This window comes from Mytilus galloprovincialis, chromosome 2 (assembly GCF_965363235.1).
Source record: "Mytilus galloprovincialis chromosome 2, xbMytGall1.hap1.1, whole genome shotgun sequence".
NCBI lineage: Eukaryota > Metazoa > Mollusca > Bivalvia > Mytilida > Mytilidae > Mytilus > Mytilus galloprovincialis.
In genome coordinates this window covers 81,084,814-81,101,954 of record NC_134839.1, presented here as the reverse complement: position 1 = coordinate 81,101,954, position 17,141 = coordinate 81,084,814, and the positions used below count along the sequence as shown (strand labels likewise).

Sequence of the window (17,141 nt, the reverse complement as noted above, 5' to 3'; positions counted from 1 at the left end):
CATGTACAGGCTCAACAAAAATGAGGAAACAAATTAGTAAAAATATTCCTCTCGATACTATCTTTTGATTGTAAGAAGCTTCTGTCCAAGTTTGGTAAAAATACATGATAGTTTATGAATCTAATAAATGTTTTAAAAACTTTAACTGCAGATTGTATGTAATGTTAACTAGAAGAAGTCCATTTATAAGCAAAATATGGAAAAACAGGTGCAAAATTTTAACAAAATTTCCTTCTAGATACTAGCTTTTGATAATAAACAAGCTTCTGTCCAAGTTTAGTAGAAATCCAGGATAGTTTAAGAAAGTTATTAAATTTTTTAAAACTTTAACCAAAGAGTCAAAGTAATGTTTCCTGGCAGAAAAACTAAGTCTATATATACATGATATAGCTATTTATAAGTAAAATATGGAAAATATAAAATTTACTTCTGGATACTATCCTACATTGTATAATCGTAAACAAGCTTCTGTCTAACAGTCTGCACGGTTAGCCACTAGTCCGATGCCCCAGACTAGTAAAATTTCATTGGGACTAGTAAGTTTTTGCAGAACAAAGTTTGTGGGGCAGACTGGTCTAAGGTTAGTAGAAATCAGACAGGATAGTTCATGAAAGTTATTAAAATTTCAAAAACTTTAACCACAGAATAAATATTTGTGGACGCCGCCACTGATGGAAAGTAGGATCGCTATGTCTTGCCTTTTTGACAAAAGTCGAAGGCTCAACAAAATTGAAGGCTCGACAAAAAACAGGTGCTCTTACAAAAAAAATTGATCATACTGGTATATACTTGAATGTTCATGACTAATATAGTAATGAAGAGATAATTTTCTCCGGAAATCTTTTGTGAATTGATCGCAGGACTATAAACATGATAAATGTTATATTGCTTATCTAATTGTTACATGTACCTTTTAATTTCATGAAATATGTGTGCATGAAATATCAACTAAGTAATTTTCTTGAAGTGTTCGTCTGTCATGTCTGTATAGACAATATCTGTTTGCATGTGCTAAATTTTTCATACTCACAGATACAGTACAGCCTGTGACATTCTCTTAATTATGTCCACCCTCTTGCATGGTCAACATCCAATGGTGGCCATTTATTGGGGTATTCAATTTTGAGATGTTGGCCATTTATTGGGGTCATAAAACATAGGTTGATGTTTTATCTAATAATGTTACCTGTTGTAATCAATCAGGGTTGAAGTTTTCAACTTGTATGTTTCTTTAAAATTTACCTGTACAGATAACTTAGGTTTCTTTCAAAATTGACATTTCACCTTTTTTTGAAAATGTAGAATAAGACATTGTTTTAGTCTTTGTTAATTAATATTGTTTTTGATTTTTCTGTCTTTTGAATTTATTCAAACTCATTTTTTTTATTTTTTTATTTGTTCTTATTAATTTTTGTATGATTTTGTTTCTTATTCTTTTAATGTCTCCTTAGTAAGAATTTTGAGAAGCAAAAAGACAATAAAATATCAAAGATAAAGTTATTGACTAGCATTTGAAAGACAATTAACAGACTTTAATTATTTTTTTTTTAAAAGCAAAAAAAAAATTAATGTACATTGTATTTAATCGTTTATTTGCATTATTTAATGAATTATCATTAATAATAACTAATAATCAAGCAAATGATATTTTTAAAGAAACCATGAAGGAAGTAATTTTTAGCAAGCCTGTTTCTTAACATTATAAAATGATCAGACAATATCAATCCTCTTATGATAAATTTTTATAACATCTATTATTCAGGAAAACTACAAATATCATTATATGATTTTAATAGGAAAAAACTAGTTTTGTCTATCTTTTTTTTTTAAATCTGAAATCAGGAGTTAATGTAATGGACATGTTGAAGAGACTTATTTTCCAAAAAAATATTTAAAGAAAAAAACTGTCTTCTTTTGCCTTTTTTAAACAAATGTGAACTTATTAAATATGGCATCTTCAGTTTAGCTAATATCTGTCAGTTAAAAGCCAAAATTTGACAAAATACACTTATATAGATGGTTACACTTTTATGGTCTATTAATTAAATCATTTTTTTCTGTGTACATTTTTATTGTTGGAAGTGCTGGACTGGTATGATACATATTCTTGGTATACATTTGCAAAGATTTCCCTAAACCCAGGTCTTTTAGATAAAGTTAACAATTTCAGAGACTTGAATGAATTAAGACATTAAAACCCTTGATGAAAAATCAATTTAAAGAAAAACATTTTTGAAAATAGATTTAAGAATAAAAACTTTGGTAAAAACTGTATACTCAAATGTGTCACATAGAGAGTTAGTGGTCATAACTTAGAAATAGAAAATAGTGGACAATATAAAATTCCTAGAAAAGATAGAATATGTAAACTTCGCCACTTGCTGGACAATGAAGACCACTCCTTCCTTAATTGTAAAATTAACAAAATAACTTGAGATAATCTATTTGAAAATTGTTTACCTTCTCATAATAATGTCTCTTACCCAAGAACAAAAAGTGAAAGAAATGCTAAACCTTTATTACATGAATATGTTGAAAATATTGGCTCCCTTATAAAATAGTCATTATTAGAACTGAGGGCAGAAACCTAAAAAAAATCCATGTGTTTTAATTTCTTATAGAATTGTTAATTCTTTGCATTGCCATTATAATTGTGTTTTTGTTTGTTTGTTTTTTTTTGTCACAAACTAAATACCATATTAAAATATGTTTATATGACAAAACAAATATTATCAAATTTTGTTGAATTAATGAATATTTTGAATATATTTCTTCAATAGAGAAATAAGGAATTGCTTAAATTTTATTTAGAATAAGTTCTAAAGACAATCTTTAACATTTGTAAAACAGTACTGAATGCAGATAAGTCTATCTACCATGTCTACTATGATTTAAATATAAATCATTTTGATTTAAGAAAATTAATTTGAGAAACATCTTTTCAATAGAAAAAGGCAGGCATTTGGAAGATGATATTCATTTATTCTTCACCTATCATAAAGTACATGTAAAAAATAGCTTAAATTGATTAGAAAGGTATAATGTCAAAACAAATAGTCATGAGTCAAATTAAAAAAAAAAATCAGCTATTTATTCAACTATTTATATTATTTTATTTTTGAATTTTCTTGTCATAATTACAGTAATTAAATTTCACAAACACACATACATGTATATTTTACCTGAGACACATGACCTGTAAGTTATGTAATTTTAACACTTCAATGCAGTCAAGATTTCCCTTTACCCTTGACTAGTTTTTGATTAATACCTTGTGTATTAATTAAGCAACAGGGGGTATAATGATGAACATATATGGCCACCATGGTGAACATAATTTTTATGGCCACCATGAATAAGATAATGTCACAGGTAGTACTGTATGTGTCAAAACAAGTACCGTATTCAATTTTGTAATTTATTAAAAGAAAATCAAGTTTAAGGAAGAAGACTTGATAAGGACACATTAGTTAAGCTCTTTGAATTAGAAAATCACCTAGTATTATATACATCTATCAAATAATAATCTTTAGATATATGTTCAAAAGATATAAATTTGTCAAATACGTGTAATGATATGCTTAATTAAAAGACTCAGAATTCCTGCATACAATCAAATCCCCTTTTTATAATCTGGTATATATGGTTTATGATTCTACCATTATGAACTTTATCCAGATGCTTGATGTTTTTAGTTGGGAAGGAAGCTGTAACAATTAGCATGCTTAGTGGTGCTGCTAATTTTGTAACTAGAAAAGACCATAGCATATAATTGGATAAAACCAGAAATGTCCTACTGGCACAAATTAATGTAAAATCAGAAATATACCGACTAATTTCAAATTTGTGAATTTTCCTATTAACTTTGAATGTCATAATGCCTTTGTTATTTCTTGACAATGATACTCAAGAGGGAATTGTTCAACATGTTCAATGACTTCATTTATGGAAATTTATCATGACATCAGCTCATTTCACTGGAAAGAGGTTCTATGTAAGATGGCACCACCATCAACTTTTTAAGTGTTCGATAATATACCAAGAGTATAATGAAATGTCTTTACAAAACATATACTTACAGTCATGACAGTTTTTATTTATTCTTTGAGATTAACATATTGAATTTAACCTGAATTAATTATGTAACTGATGTACAGTGTAGTTACTGAGCAGTCGTACAAGTTTGATTAAAGCTTTTAGTAGTACAAGCTTGAAGGTGAAATTGGTAATCATATATGGTACAAGATATTATGAATCTTAGACCAAAAAATAATGATGTCTTGAAAGGCTCTATATTTTTTAAGCAGTGAATGTAAAACAGAAGATGTGGTATGATTGCCAATGAGACAACTGTCCACAAGAGATCAAAATGACACAGACATTAACAACTATAGGTCACCGTACAACCTTCAAAAATGAGCAAAGTCCATATCGCATAGTCAGCTATAAAAGGTCCCGTCTTCTACTAAGCGTAACAGCAAAAAGTTAAAACAGTCTATAGAGATGTCATAAATTATAAGGGGAGGAAGTCCCTTATTACAGTAGAAAAATTGTAAATTAAAAAAATAAATTTCCCGCAAAAAAATAATTCTTCTAATCATGCTAATGAACTCAAAAGTCGTTCACATTTTTTTTTCAGATTTTTTATTTTCCCGCATTTGCAGAGAAATCTACTTACATCTTCCGGTCTCGTTTGTCATGAGACTTTGAGATAGCGTTTCTTTGTTTACATTGAATACAATGTCATAACTTAAGTAACGCCACAACTATTAAAAATCCCTAACAACAAAACCAAAATCGGAAACGTAACGGTATTATCTGTGAAAGGTTACTGTACATGTATTTCCATTTCTCTTTTAACAGATTTTGAAGTTAAAATATGTTTGAAATAAAAAAAAAAAAAAATCGTTCAGACTTTGTCCCCTTTCACAGATAATGCCAGCTGCTTCATATTATTATTATTAAGACTTTTAAGTAAACCTGAGACTAGTAGTCTCAGAGTAAACTGTACATAATTTTCTCTTAGACTGTTAGACTCAGAACTCAATACAAAACTTATATCTTTTAAGTTCTAAGCATGGCTTACTATAGTTGTTTTCTTCTTATAGATCCTCATTCCTCCTCTAATCGGAGGCTGTTCCTGAGTGCCATATGCAAATTATTTTGATACACATGCCAGTGCCAGTGGTGATCAAGTGTTTTCTGTGGAGGAGGAACGCCCTACAGGCCACTTTTCGTATTTAACTGGCATAAAAAGTATAAAATAGAAATATGTCAAAAACATAAAATTCTTAAATAACAAATATACCTACACCAGTAGTTTCCTTCAAAAGTGAATCAATTCATCAAAATGTGTCAAAATTCTTTCCTGGTGATTTGTTTTGCTTCGAGAATGTTTAGTCTCTTGAAGTTTCTCATTTGGATGGATGAACCAAGAAAATATCGAAATTATTTTAAAATCATTCAAACGTTTGTAAATTATACCTAAATTTAGAACTAACTTCGATCAACATAATTCCGAAAGTATATCCAATCAAGGATTTGTATAGTATACAAATCCTTGATCCAATGTATAAAAAAATATACAAGAAACCTGGAACGAATGCATTTATTTATCTTTTAGTTCAAGAAGATACATATAATACCTCATAATTGGTGATCCTCATTTTCTAATGTTATTTGTATTTTTTTACTATTTTGTATATATTTATATTTTTGTTTGTCCATTATTCTCTATTCTATATATTTTACTGCGGCACCCTATTATTCTCCATACATTATTTTTTTGGCCCATTTTTCACTATTCTGTATTTTTGCACACCTCACCCAAACCTTCATAGTTTACAATACTTAACCATACGATATTACAATAACAGCAGTTAAAAGTTAAATAGGATTTTTTTTTCTGAGACAAGTGCCTGTGGTTACAGTATATCTAATACCTATCTAATCTTATAATATGAAATGAAAATAAATTATGTTAAATCATCATTAAAATATATTTACTAAAAAAAATCCGAAACATAAAAAATTAAATATAAATGAAAGTCCATTCCAGTTGAAAAGCACCTATGTTATATGTATACTATTTTTTAATAAAATTGAGAATGGAAATGGGGAATGTGCCAAAGAGAAAACAACCCGACCATTGAAAAAAACAACAGCAGAAGGTCACCAACAGGTCTTCAATGTAGCGAGAAATTCCCGCACCCAGAGGCGTCCTTCAGCTGGCCCCTAAACAAATATATACTAGTTCAGTGATAATGAACGCCATACTAATTTCCAAATTGTACACAAGAAACTAAAATTAAAATAATACAAGACTAACAAAGGCCAGAGGCTCCTGACTTGGGACAGGCGCAAAAATGCGGCGGGGTTAAACATGTTTGTGAGATCTCAACCCTCCCCCTAAACCTCTAGCCAATGTAGAAAAGTAAACGCATAACAATACGCACATTAAAACTCAGTCCAAGAGAAGTGCGAGTCTGATGTCAGAAGATGTAACCAAAGAAAATAAACAAAATGACAATAATACATAAATAACAACAGACTACTAGCAGTTAACTGACATGCCAGCTCCAGACTTCAATTAAACTGACTGAAAGATTATGATTTCATCATATGAACATCAGGCAAATCCTTCCCGTTAGGGGTTTAGTATCATACCATCATAACATATATGAGAAGAACATAACCCGTGTCATGCCAACAACTGGTTTTTGAATCAATATGTTTAGTTCCGATGCAAAGACCCTATAAGTGAATCAATATTAACGCCAAAATATGCAATCTTTAATGACCTGACAACAGTATTGTAACTATATCCCGTCTTAATAAGTCTATTCAAAGGTTTTGTTAGTGTTTGAGGTGAATACTGACACCTTTGTGCTTTATAAAGAATATTTCCATAAAAAATTGGATGTGAAATACCTGAACGTATAAGAAGTCTGCATGTTGAGCTATATTTACGAATGATGTCCTTATACCGATGATAAAATTTAGTAAATGTTTTGACTAGTTTGTGATATCGAAAACCCTGGTGTAATAATTTTTCAGTAATACATAAATTTCTCTCGTTAAAATTTAAAACATTGTTACATACACGAGCGAATCGTACAAGTTGAGATATATAAACACCGTAAGATGGTGACAAGGGAACGTCACCATCTAAAAATGGATAATTAACGATAGGAAATGAAAAATCATCTCTTTTATCATAAATTTTAGTATTCAGCTTTCCGTTAGTGATATAGATATCAAGATCGAGGAAAGGACAGTGGTCATTGTTAGTATTAGCTTTATTTAAAGTAAGTTCAGCAGGATAGATTTCTTTAATATACATACTGAAGTCGTCATTATTGAGAGCCAAATTATCATCCAAATATCTAAAAGTATTATTAAATTTGTTTATCAGATGTTGTTTCGATGGGTCTTTGCTTATTTTTGTCATAAATTGTAACTCATAGCAATACAAAAACAGGTCCGCAATAAGTGGTGCACAGTTAGTCCCCATTGGAATTCCGATAATCTGACAATATACGGAATTCCCAAAGCGAACAAAAATGTTATCTAGTAAAAATTCAAGGGCATATATAGTATCAAAGCATGTCTAATTGACATAGTTGTCGCGTTGTTCTTCACGATTAGTTGTAAGCATCCACTATTTTCCGGTTTAATGTCTTTCATTCTTCATTGGATCTTCAACAACACTGAGTCATTCTGATTGAAACAAAAAATTCTCTAAAACTGACATGATCAAGAAAGATGCTTGATTTCTTGTTGACAACATACTTGTTACGTTTGAAGGAATTGTTCTTTAACAGACGGCGGCTGTCGGCAATCCAATGGGAACCAATTGTGCCCCTCTTCTTGTCGATTTGTTTTTTTATTATTATGAGGCTGAATTCATACAGGAACTTCTAAGGAAGAAAGATAAGAAGTTAGCAATATTCTTTAACTTTGCTTCCCGCCATATATACATTATATATATATATATATATATATATATATATATATATATATATATATATATATATATATATATATATATATATATATATATATATTTTGGATAAGAAAGTTAAGGACAATTTCCCCAGAGGGCATAAATGAAAAAACATAGAATGAGTCACTCATTTTCCTGTTATCACTTGTTTCCAGTAACTCCGGCTTCCGTACTGGCTTCACAGTTTGAAGATTTTTTTTTAAAAATACCAGTTTAAATTACAGGGCTCCATTCATTTGGGATGGATGTATAAGTACGTAGCCACGTTTAATCGTTTTACATTATTAGATAAAACTTATTTTTTTCTAATCATTATTAAACTGCTATTCGTTTGGGAGGCTTAAATATGTAGTTTCTGTTTCGATTGCCCTACCGTTGTCAAATTTGAAATATTATACCAACTTGGACCGGTTAGGGCATTTTTGATTTTTTTGTTTGAGGACTGCCCTCCATGCAGTTATACCATCTAAACTGTCACAACCTTTGGTAATTTAGAGTTGTGCCAGTTCACTTCGCAAATAACTATTTTCATTTGGCATATCTTTGTAATCTTTGCGCTGTGTTTGGAAATTTTAAAATTGTACCAGCGTCTGTGGTGTTCGCTTAAATTGTATAAATTTCAAGATTTTGATAGTTTCTCAGTTTTCATTTGACATCGTGCATACGGAGTATATATGTCCCAACTGATACGATATTACCGGGCTTGTACTTCCTATCATAATTTCCTTGATAGAGGGTTGCTGCTCACAATGGAGCTTTTAAAAAAGAGTTCCAAATGGTTAACTCGATATCATCCCTTCGTAAATTTTACGGACGCCATGACGAGTTGGTTGACCGTCATAGAATAACTGTTTCACAGATGATATCGGATATGTTCCTTATGTCGTAACTACAATCCACTTTTCATCACGAATTTGACCTACCGAATTAGACTATTAACTGGGTTTTGTAATACTGAACAAGGGCAACACGATGGGTGCCACTTGTGGGAGCAAAATCTGTTTACCCCCCTGAGATCACCCCTAGTTTTGTGTGGGGTTCGTGTTCCTTAGTCTTTAGTTTTCTATGTTGTGTCTTGTGTACTATTATTTTTCTGCTTGTCTTGTTTTATTTTATAGCTCCAATGGCGTTGTCAGTTATTATTAAGCATATGTAAGCATGTAACAAATCTGATGATGCCCTATATGTAAATCGGACTTAAAATTTGATTTTAAATTTATTTTCAAATTTACTACAAGAGAGTAACGAACTAAATTTTGTCAGATACTTTTATGTAGTATACTTGTTACTTCTATTTTTAAAACATTGGTAAATTCAATCCGATTCATAAATTTCCGAATTTTTTTTTTAGAATATTTGTAACTACTAGTATTCAATCATGTCTATGAATAGATTGTGATAACTTGCACTTGCTTTATTCTGTGTTTGAAGACGATCATGATGATATTATGTAGTTTAACTTTTTATTTCAATAAAATATTGACTATGACTCTGGCTTTGTATAATATGTTTCGTTATTTGTAAAACTAATTGTTCTTACCTTGCAAGGCTTGTCTATCTCAAAATAATATCATGAAAATTGAGAATGGAAAAAGCCGGGGATGTACAGAAGTGACAACAACCCAAACAAAGATCAGAAAACAACATAATGACGATGTTTGACATTGATATTGAAGTTGGTCCATCGAATGATGGTATATTATTTCAGTTTGATAAAAGACATCCTCGTGTCAGCATGTGCATATTCCCCTTTTTATGATGATTGCTACAGTTGTGTTGCAAATAATTATAAATAATAGCGAGTAATTCTTTCACTCACTCATTGGTTGTATGATTGAATTCTGCCATTAGAGGCAATTGTTATACACAGGACGAAAGTTTCTCCCCAGAAAAAACATAATCAAATTGTCTCATAAACATACTGAAATCCGGGACTGAAGTTTTGTTTGTACATTTTATAACAAGAACAAGTAGCCAATTTGGTAGGAAATATTTTTTCGTTACACGAATCATAGTGATGTACTATATTCTAACACCAACAGATGAGCCGAGGATAGTAATACACAAGGAAACAATGACTGGACAACTTATTTTTTAGAAGGTAAGGGAAATAAATTTTGGCTGATCGAATTTCTTCAAAGTATAAAAAAGCACTTTCGGGTCACTGTCAATAGCAGGATACAATTGAGCATATGTACACGTTTTCTATCTATGAGTTTGACTGTCCCTCTTGTATCTTTCGCCCCTCTTTGTACGTGAATTCAAATTAGGCGCTCAATTAAAAAATGATTATTGATTGATAACATAAAAGCAAGAAATACAAAAGAGAGATGCACTTGAGATCTACACAATTTTGAAAAATTTTAAAAACTTGCTTCATATTAGATATTCATGGTATTCTTTTAGATACAGAAATATCCGTGAAATACAGTTACTAGACTGATCGAAATACTTCTATTACATATCAAAATAATTAAATCTTTTCATTTCGCTGGCCTGCTGCTCAACTTCTCTACGGAATTCTATACGCCGAGATTGCCGCATTGAACGGCGACATTTTAGAAATCTAGTCAGTTCATTCCTGGGGTAGTTCTAACTGTTGCTTCTCTGTTTGCAGCTGTATTTAAATAAATATTTTCTCCGCTTGAATTGTATTTTTGTTTTGTTTCTTCTGTGCTAGCCGGCTGATCATCTTGTATAGTAGGTGCGGTGCATGTACTTGCATCTTGCGCACCGACTCCAGATGGTCCAAAACAATACTTAAAGTGCAATAATTGATAATATGATAACCCTGTTTCTATTTGTATTCCCTTGTGACGAAGTCATTAATAGGATAAATATATTTTATTACGTAATTACAAAGTCAAGAATGTTTCTAAAGTTCAAATGTTCACAACTGTCTTTAAAGTTAAATTGTTCGAATGGTCAATATCTCACACGGGCACGTGATCGTATAGTGATATAACTGTTCGTTCATGTTAGAGTACTTCGGATAATAAGCGCATGAGTCCCAGCCTACCCGCGAGGGGGGAGACCTTGGCGGAATCTCCGGTACCAATCTCTTGTACCAAGCTGTCCTCTGTCCTCCTGTCCAAGTCCAAAGCTGGATCTTATATAGTCCAGTGGTCCATAAACATCGGCCCATAGCTGATGGCCGGTTACGAATTAGTCTGGGTGTTGAATAATTCTAGTCTGTGGTTAATTGTCAACCTATACAATTAACCCGCAGGATACATGTTATTTCACAGTATACATGGTCATTTATTGGCTGCAGGTTATATGTTTATAATATTCGTACAGATCGTTATTTAGTGTCCAAAGAGTACATTTCATTGAATGTTCGGTTATGCTGTAATCAATTCCTTTTTAATGAATTTCCTAATTAATACTCCAGTAATAATAATAATAATTAATGATATGAAACACAATTGTGTTACATATTATGCCTTCCATCCAAAATAGAACGAAAGTTCAATAAAATACGGTAGTTTTTCTTCCTGTAGATTATCCTAATAGTTCATTGTAAGGTTTCCGGTAACCATCACCACACATCTAAAGTTTATAAAGTTCTATAAGTTCAATATCAGGATATAATAAGTTCATTACATTCATCAAGTCCAATAGTGGAATATAGTTACACATAGTTCATTCGAATCATAAGTTCAATATTTCGGTATACATAGTTCATGTTTTATTTCCGTCACCATCATAGTATAATGTTCATCAACTGCGGGAAAGGACGCAAATCTTTGTACAAGTGTCGGTCATCATCATCTTCATTACGTAGTAGTTAACGCATCTAGCTGGTTGGTTCGTCCTTCTAAAGAGGCTGTTAATAACATTGTCATTGGGTTAAGTTTCATCCTTGATCAATGGCGCAGAGAAAGACATCAGTTTCTCTGGAAGCAGTAACATCTGTTCCAACCAATTGCGTTGACACCATGTTGTGCTAACTGTTCGTGGCATTAGAACTAGAACTCGCACCCTTCTTTTTGGCTAACCAAGATATATTCTTAATAAATTAACAGTACACAAATATGGCTATTCCAATGAAGATCGCACCTTAACCCCACTGATAAATTAAAACTTATTTCAATTTAGAAAACTAAAAATTGTCAACTTCCCCTTTGTTTCTTTTTTTTTTATTATCAATCGTCTGGTAAATCTCCTTTAGTTCTCTTGATTATTCAAGCTTAGCTAAATTTGATAAAACACTTTCTTTGTAAAAATAAAAAAAACTATCAAGTTATCTGGTTAAAACAAAAACAAAATAAATAAAAATAAATAAATCTTGTATACAACTTCGACAATTTTGAGAAAATCTACCTAATAAAAACAAGATATGTTTATTTATTCATTATTAAGATATACATTTATATATAAATTTACAATCAAATAAGTTAATCAATCATTTAATGTAATCCCTACACCTACATGATACACATGCAATTTTTTTAATACAAAATTATATTTTACCTTGTAAGCAATTGTAATACTTTTATTTCTTTAACCTTAGTGCCTCATTATTTAATCTTAACTCTAAATAAAGACCAAAGATTTATTCTGATCGCTCTTTAAAAAAAAACATTTAAGATTCCTTTGATAAAATTTCAACTACGTCTTGTTACTGACTATTTTTCATATTTGACAACAACAACACCAAAAACACCTTGTTGCAAAAAAAATGTCGTTCTCCTTAATCTTTTACATTTTTCCAAAATAGTATAAAGTGTCCTTATCATAATGATCCCTTCCTTTTATATATCTAATAATTTTTTTTTCCATTTGTTTTAAAATTTCCAACCTACTGCCTATCCCATTTATACATTTCAATACGGCTCAGCGTTAGGGTATAAATTGAAATCTGATTTTAAAACTGAACTAACATCTTAAAAACTAAAACAATTAAAAAAAAATCTATGCCTACTTATGAACAAACTGACACATCGTTAAGATTCTTTCTTCAACTCCTTAATTAATTATTTCCTTATTCTTATCTTAATTTCTAATAATAATCCTCATAGTAAAGTGTCTTAATTTCTAATAATAATCCTCATATTAAAGTGTTCATGAAAAATTTCAATTTTACTGTAAAGCTAGTTTTCCTTTAATATCAATTATCTATTTCACTTTAATTTTCTCGTTACGTTCGTATGTCTCTCTTTTTTTTTTTTTTTTTTTTTTATTTAATATCAATCTACCACAACAATACTAGTATGTAAATCCCTTAGGGCAAAACATATTTATGTGCTATTTTCTGAAGATACGTCTCTTTTCCTATTTTAAAACAATATGTAAATATGGCGTAATCTAACACCATAAAAAAAACTTGCACCATTTAATTACTAACATCACTTATGTTAATCAACCGAAGAAGGGGTTGGAATCTAAAATTATAGACTATTTGTTTTCTCTAAACAAATGTGCGTACACACTACCCAACTGCGCAAACCCATAATTCAACAATGGCAATAACACGCAAACAATGTATCCTCAATGTACCCTTAACTTCATCTACCAAAGGTTCTAATTCAACCTTCATTTACACCGGTGCTCTACTAATTTTACGTAAAACATATGTTTTCTAGAATAATTGAGTGTATCTTCAAAAAAACAACCCATAATATGACCAAAAACCACCATTAAATACGGAACAAAAAATGCTTATGTATCAGACATTTTATCTTCTTACAAATTTACTTTAAAACGAAAAACTAGCTTCTCTATAACTTCAAAAAAAAAATATTTTTAAGAATCATATATATAATTTATCCTATCTATTAAATAACAGCCTATAAAAATAGCACTTAAAAAATATAACCTTTTTCTCTAATAAAAAAAAATGTGAATAATATTCATAATTTTTAAATTTACCTTAATACCTAAAAACACTAAATAAAAAGTTTTATTTGAACCACATCTCGTGTACAAACATCAGATTTTCAGCCTTTTTAAAATACGGCCTCTATCCCTTTAAAATTAAAAACTTTACTTAATATTTGTGCCATCCCTTGAAAAGCCATTTCTACTTGTTGTACTGACATAGAAATATCTTGATTTTCCATTAAGAAAAATGAAAGTAACTGAGTTCTTACCTTTTATATTCCTTCGCGTTATTTTAGACAATCCAAGTCGATCGTGGTCAAACGGCATCAAAACGTGACTTATGTGACGAAGTCATTAATAGGATAAATATATTTTATTACGTAATTACAAAGTCAAGAATGTTTCTAAAGTTCAAATGTTCACAACTGTCTTTAAAGTTAAATTGTTCGAATGGTCAATATCTCACACGGGCACGTGATCGTATAGTGATATAACTGTTCGTTCATGTTAGAGTACTTCGGATAATAAGCGCATGAGTCCCAGCCTACCCGCGAGGGGGGAGACCTTGGCGGAATCTCCGGTACCAATCTCTTGTACCAAGCTGTCCTCTGTCCTCCTGTCCAAGTCCAAAGCTGGATCTTATATAGTCCAGTGGTCCATAAACATCGGCCCATAGCTGATGGCCGGTTACGTATTAGTCTGGGTGTTGAATAATTCTAGTCTGTGGTTAATTGTCAACCTATACAATTAACCCGCAGGATACATGTTATTTCACAGTATACATGGTCATTTATTGGCTGCAGGTTATATGTTTATAATATTCGTACAGATCGTTATTTAGTGTCCAAAGAGTACATTTCATTGAATGTTCGGTTATGCTGTAATCAATTCCTTTTTAATGAATTTCCTAATTAATACTCCAGTAATAATAATAATAATTAATGATATGAAACACAATTGTGTTACACCCTTTCTTAATGGTTGTCAAAAATTGTATGTCACGGATAACCAGAGTAAAGATATCTTACTTGTACTAACTACAGTAACACAATTATAGAGCCATGGAAACAAAATGTTCTTTTTACTTTTTATGTTATCAGGTAGTTAGTTCAAGTGGCAGTTATAGTTCTTGGAAACAATTATACTTTTGGGATGCTGCATGATCGGTTCTTTGAATAAGAATGTCATGATGTTTGTCCGTTTTAAGTGTGGAATTGACTTTATTATCTTTATCTACCAAAGAGAATATAGATAGTTACTAAGTTATTTAAAAAAAATCTTTTTCTTCAACTGTCGTCGTGCTTTATATGTGCATTTTTTTGTGATAACTTTTTTGTATGCTATTGTAGAGTTATGATGTCAGTTTTAACATGTTTAAGCATGATATTTTTTTTTCAAATTCAAGTATTTTACTGGATAAAGCACATATGATAAACTTGGGATGCAAGTGTGCAATACATTTCATATACGACATGTTTTATATGTTATGATATTGTAATTATTGTATTTATTTATGTTGGCCTGATTTGTGTTGTGTGGCCTGATAGTTGTTTACAGAATGATCTTAGAACTGTGCAGTTTAGAAATCACTGGAACAATTACAGAATGATTGGAACTTTCCAGAATGATCCTAAGAAAAGATGCGTTATATAAACTTCTACATTTTACTAGAAACTTCTGTTGTGACTTTCTAGGATGTTCCATTATAGACTGTTCTAGAATCTTCCATGACAACTATATATATACAGACACTAAAGTTAAACTCTCACTCTTGGACTTAGACTTAGACATCGATAGACTTTAGTATTCACAGCAATTTGGATTGAAACTTTAATTCTACAAACAACATCATACTGGATTTTGACCTTAGTAGTGAACGTAATATTCAGATTGGATTCCTAGAAGATTTCCGAATACAGATAAAGATAAAAGATTGGACTCATATTTTGACAGTTAAGTTGGCAGTAATATTTGTGTAATACTTCTTGTAAACTTTTGTATAATAAATATTGTTAAATTTTACTATTGATTTGTGTCTTTTGTTGGCTACATTTTAAAGGTGATTTCTGGCCGTATCAGAAATTGGGGGCTCGTCCGGGAGACTGAAAATATCTTATTAAATTTTTTTTTAGTAATTTTTATTATAACTAGCCAACAAAATTCTACAAAATGGCATTTGATGCCGGTAATTTTTTGAAAACGCCAGACCTGGAGAGTTTTGATAATTTAAAGAAAGAGGAATTAGTGTTGCTTGCTAAACATCTGAAATTAGATTTTAGAGTATCTATGAGAAAACAAATTATAAAAAATTTGGTTATAGACAAATTAGTGGACGCAGAAATTTTAGGTGAAGAGGCTCTTGATCTTAAGGTCGAAAACGTTGACGCCTTTAAATTAAAACATCTTGAATTAGAACATAAACTTAAATTAAAAGAACTGGAAATGAAGGAGACAGAGAAAATAAAAGAACTTGAAATGAAGGAAAGGTTGGAAATGGATAAAAAAAGAAAAAGAAGATGAATTTAAATTAAAAGAACTGGAAATGAGAGAACGGCTAGAGATGGAAAAACTGAAAATTGAAATGGTCAAAGAAGAAAGCAACTCTAGAGTCCAGTCGAAATCAGATTATTTTGATGCAGCAAAAAATATACGTTTGGTTCCCAGATTTTGTGAAAAAACAGTCGATAAATATTTTCCACAGTTTGAGAAAATTGCTCATAATTTGAATTGGCCAAAGTCGTATTGGACTACAATGCTACAAAGTGTTTTTGAGGGTAAGGCCGCTGAAATATACTCCGTACTTCCATCAGAAAAAAGTTCCGATTATGACACGGTAAAACAGGAAGTTTTGAAAGCTTATGAGCTAGTACCAGAAGCATATAGACAGAAATTTAGATCTTATAAAAAGTTTGATTCACAAACCTATGTGGAATTTGCTCGGGAAAAAGAAGATCTATTTGATAAATGGCTTACTTCAAAGAAAACAGATAACAATTTTGATAACCTAAGACAATTGATGTTATTAGAAGAGTTCAAACAATGTGTTCATTTAGACTTAAAAACACATTTAGACGACAAAACTATTGGGACAATACATGATGCAGCTGTAATTTCAGATAATTATACCCTTTCACATAAAAGAAGTTTCAAGGGTCAAAATGTTAATACTTCAAGTGGAAATCACAAAAATCAAAGCACTGAGCGTACTGATAGTAAGCCTGTTGCACAGAATAAGAGTCAGTCCAGTTATAATATGTCTAGTCCAAAATTTGATACTTTTGAGAAGAAGTCACTGATTTGTGCTTATTGT

General features: G+C 30.8%; 1 protein-coding gene across 6 annotated transcripts in view; it reads right to left on the bottom strand.

Annotated features, from left to right (window-relative positions):
• The window catches only part of LOC143064566 (ecotropic viral integration site 5 ortholog-like), a 62,300-nt gene extending 56,870 nt beyond the window's left edge, over positions 1 to 5,430 (bottom strand). For 3 of the 6 annotated variants that reach the window (XM_076237472.1, XM_076237479.1, XM_076237480.1), the window contains exon 1: positions 5,313 to 5,428. The gene's annotated coding sequence lies outside the window, so the exon portion shown is untranslated. Of the gene's footprint in view, positions 1 to 5,086; positions 5,106 to 5,308 lie in introns of those variants that run through there. The other 3 variants (XM_076237473.1, XM_076237477.1, XM_076237476.1) reach the window with 3 other exon arrangements.
• Positions 5,431 to 17,141: the final 11,711 nt, after the last annotated feature.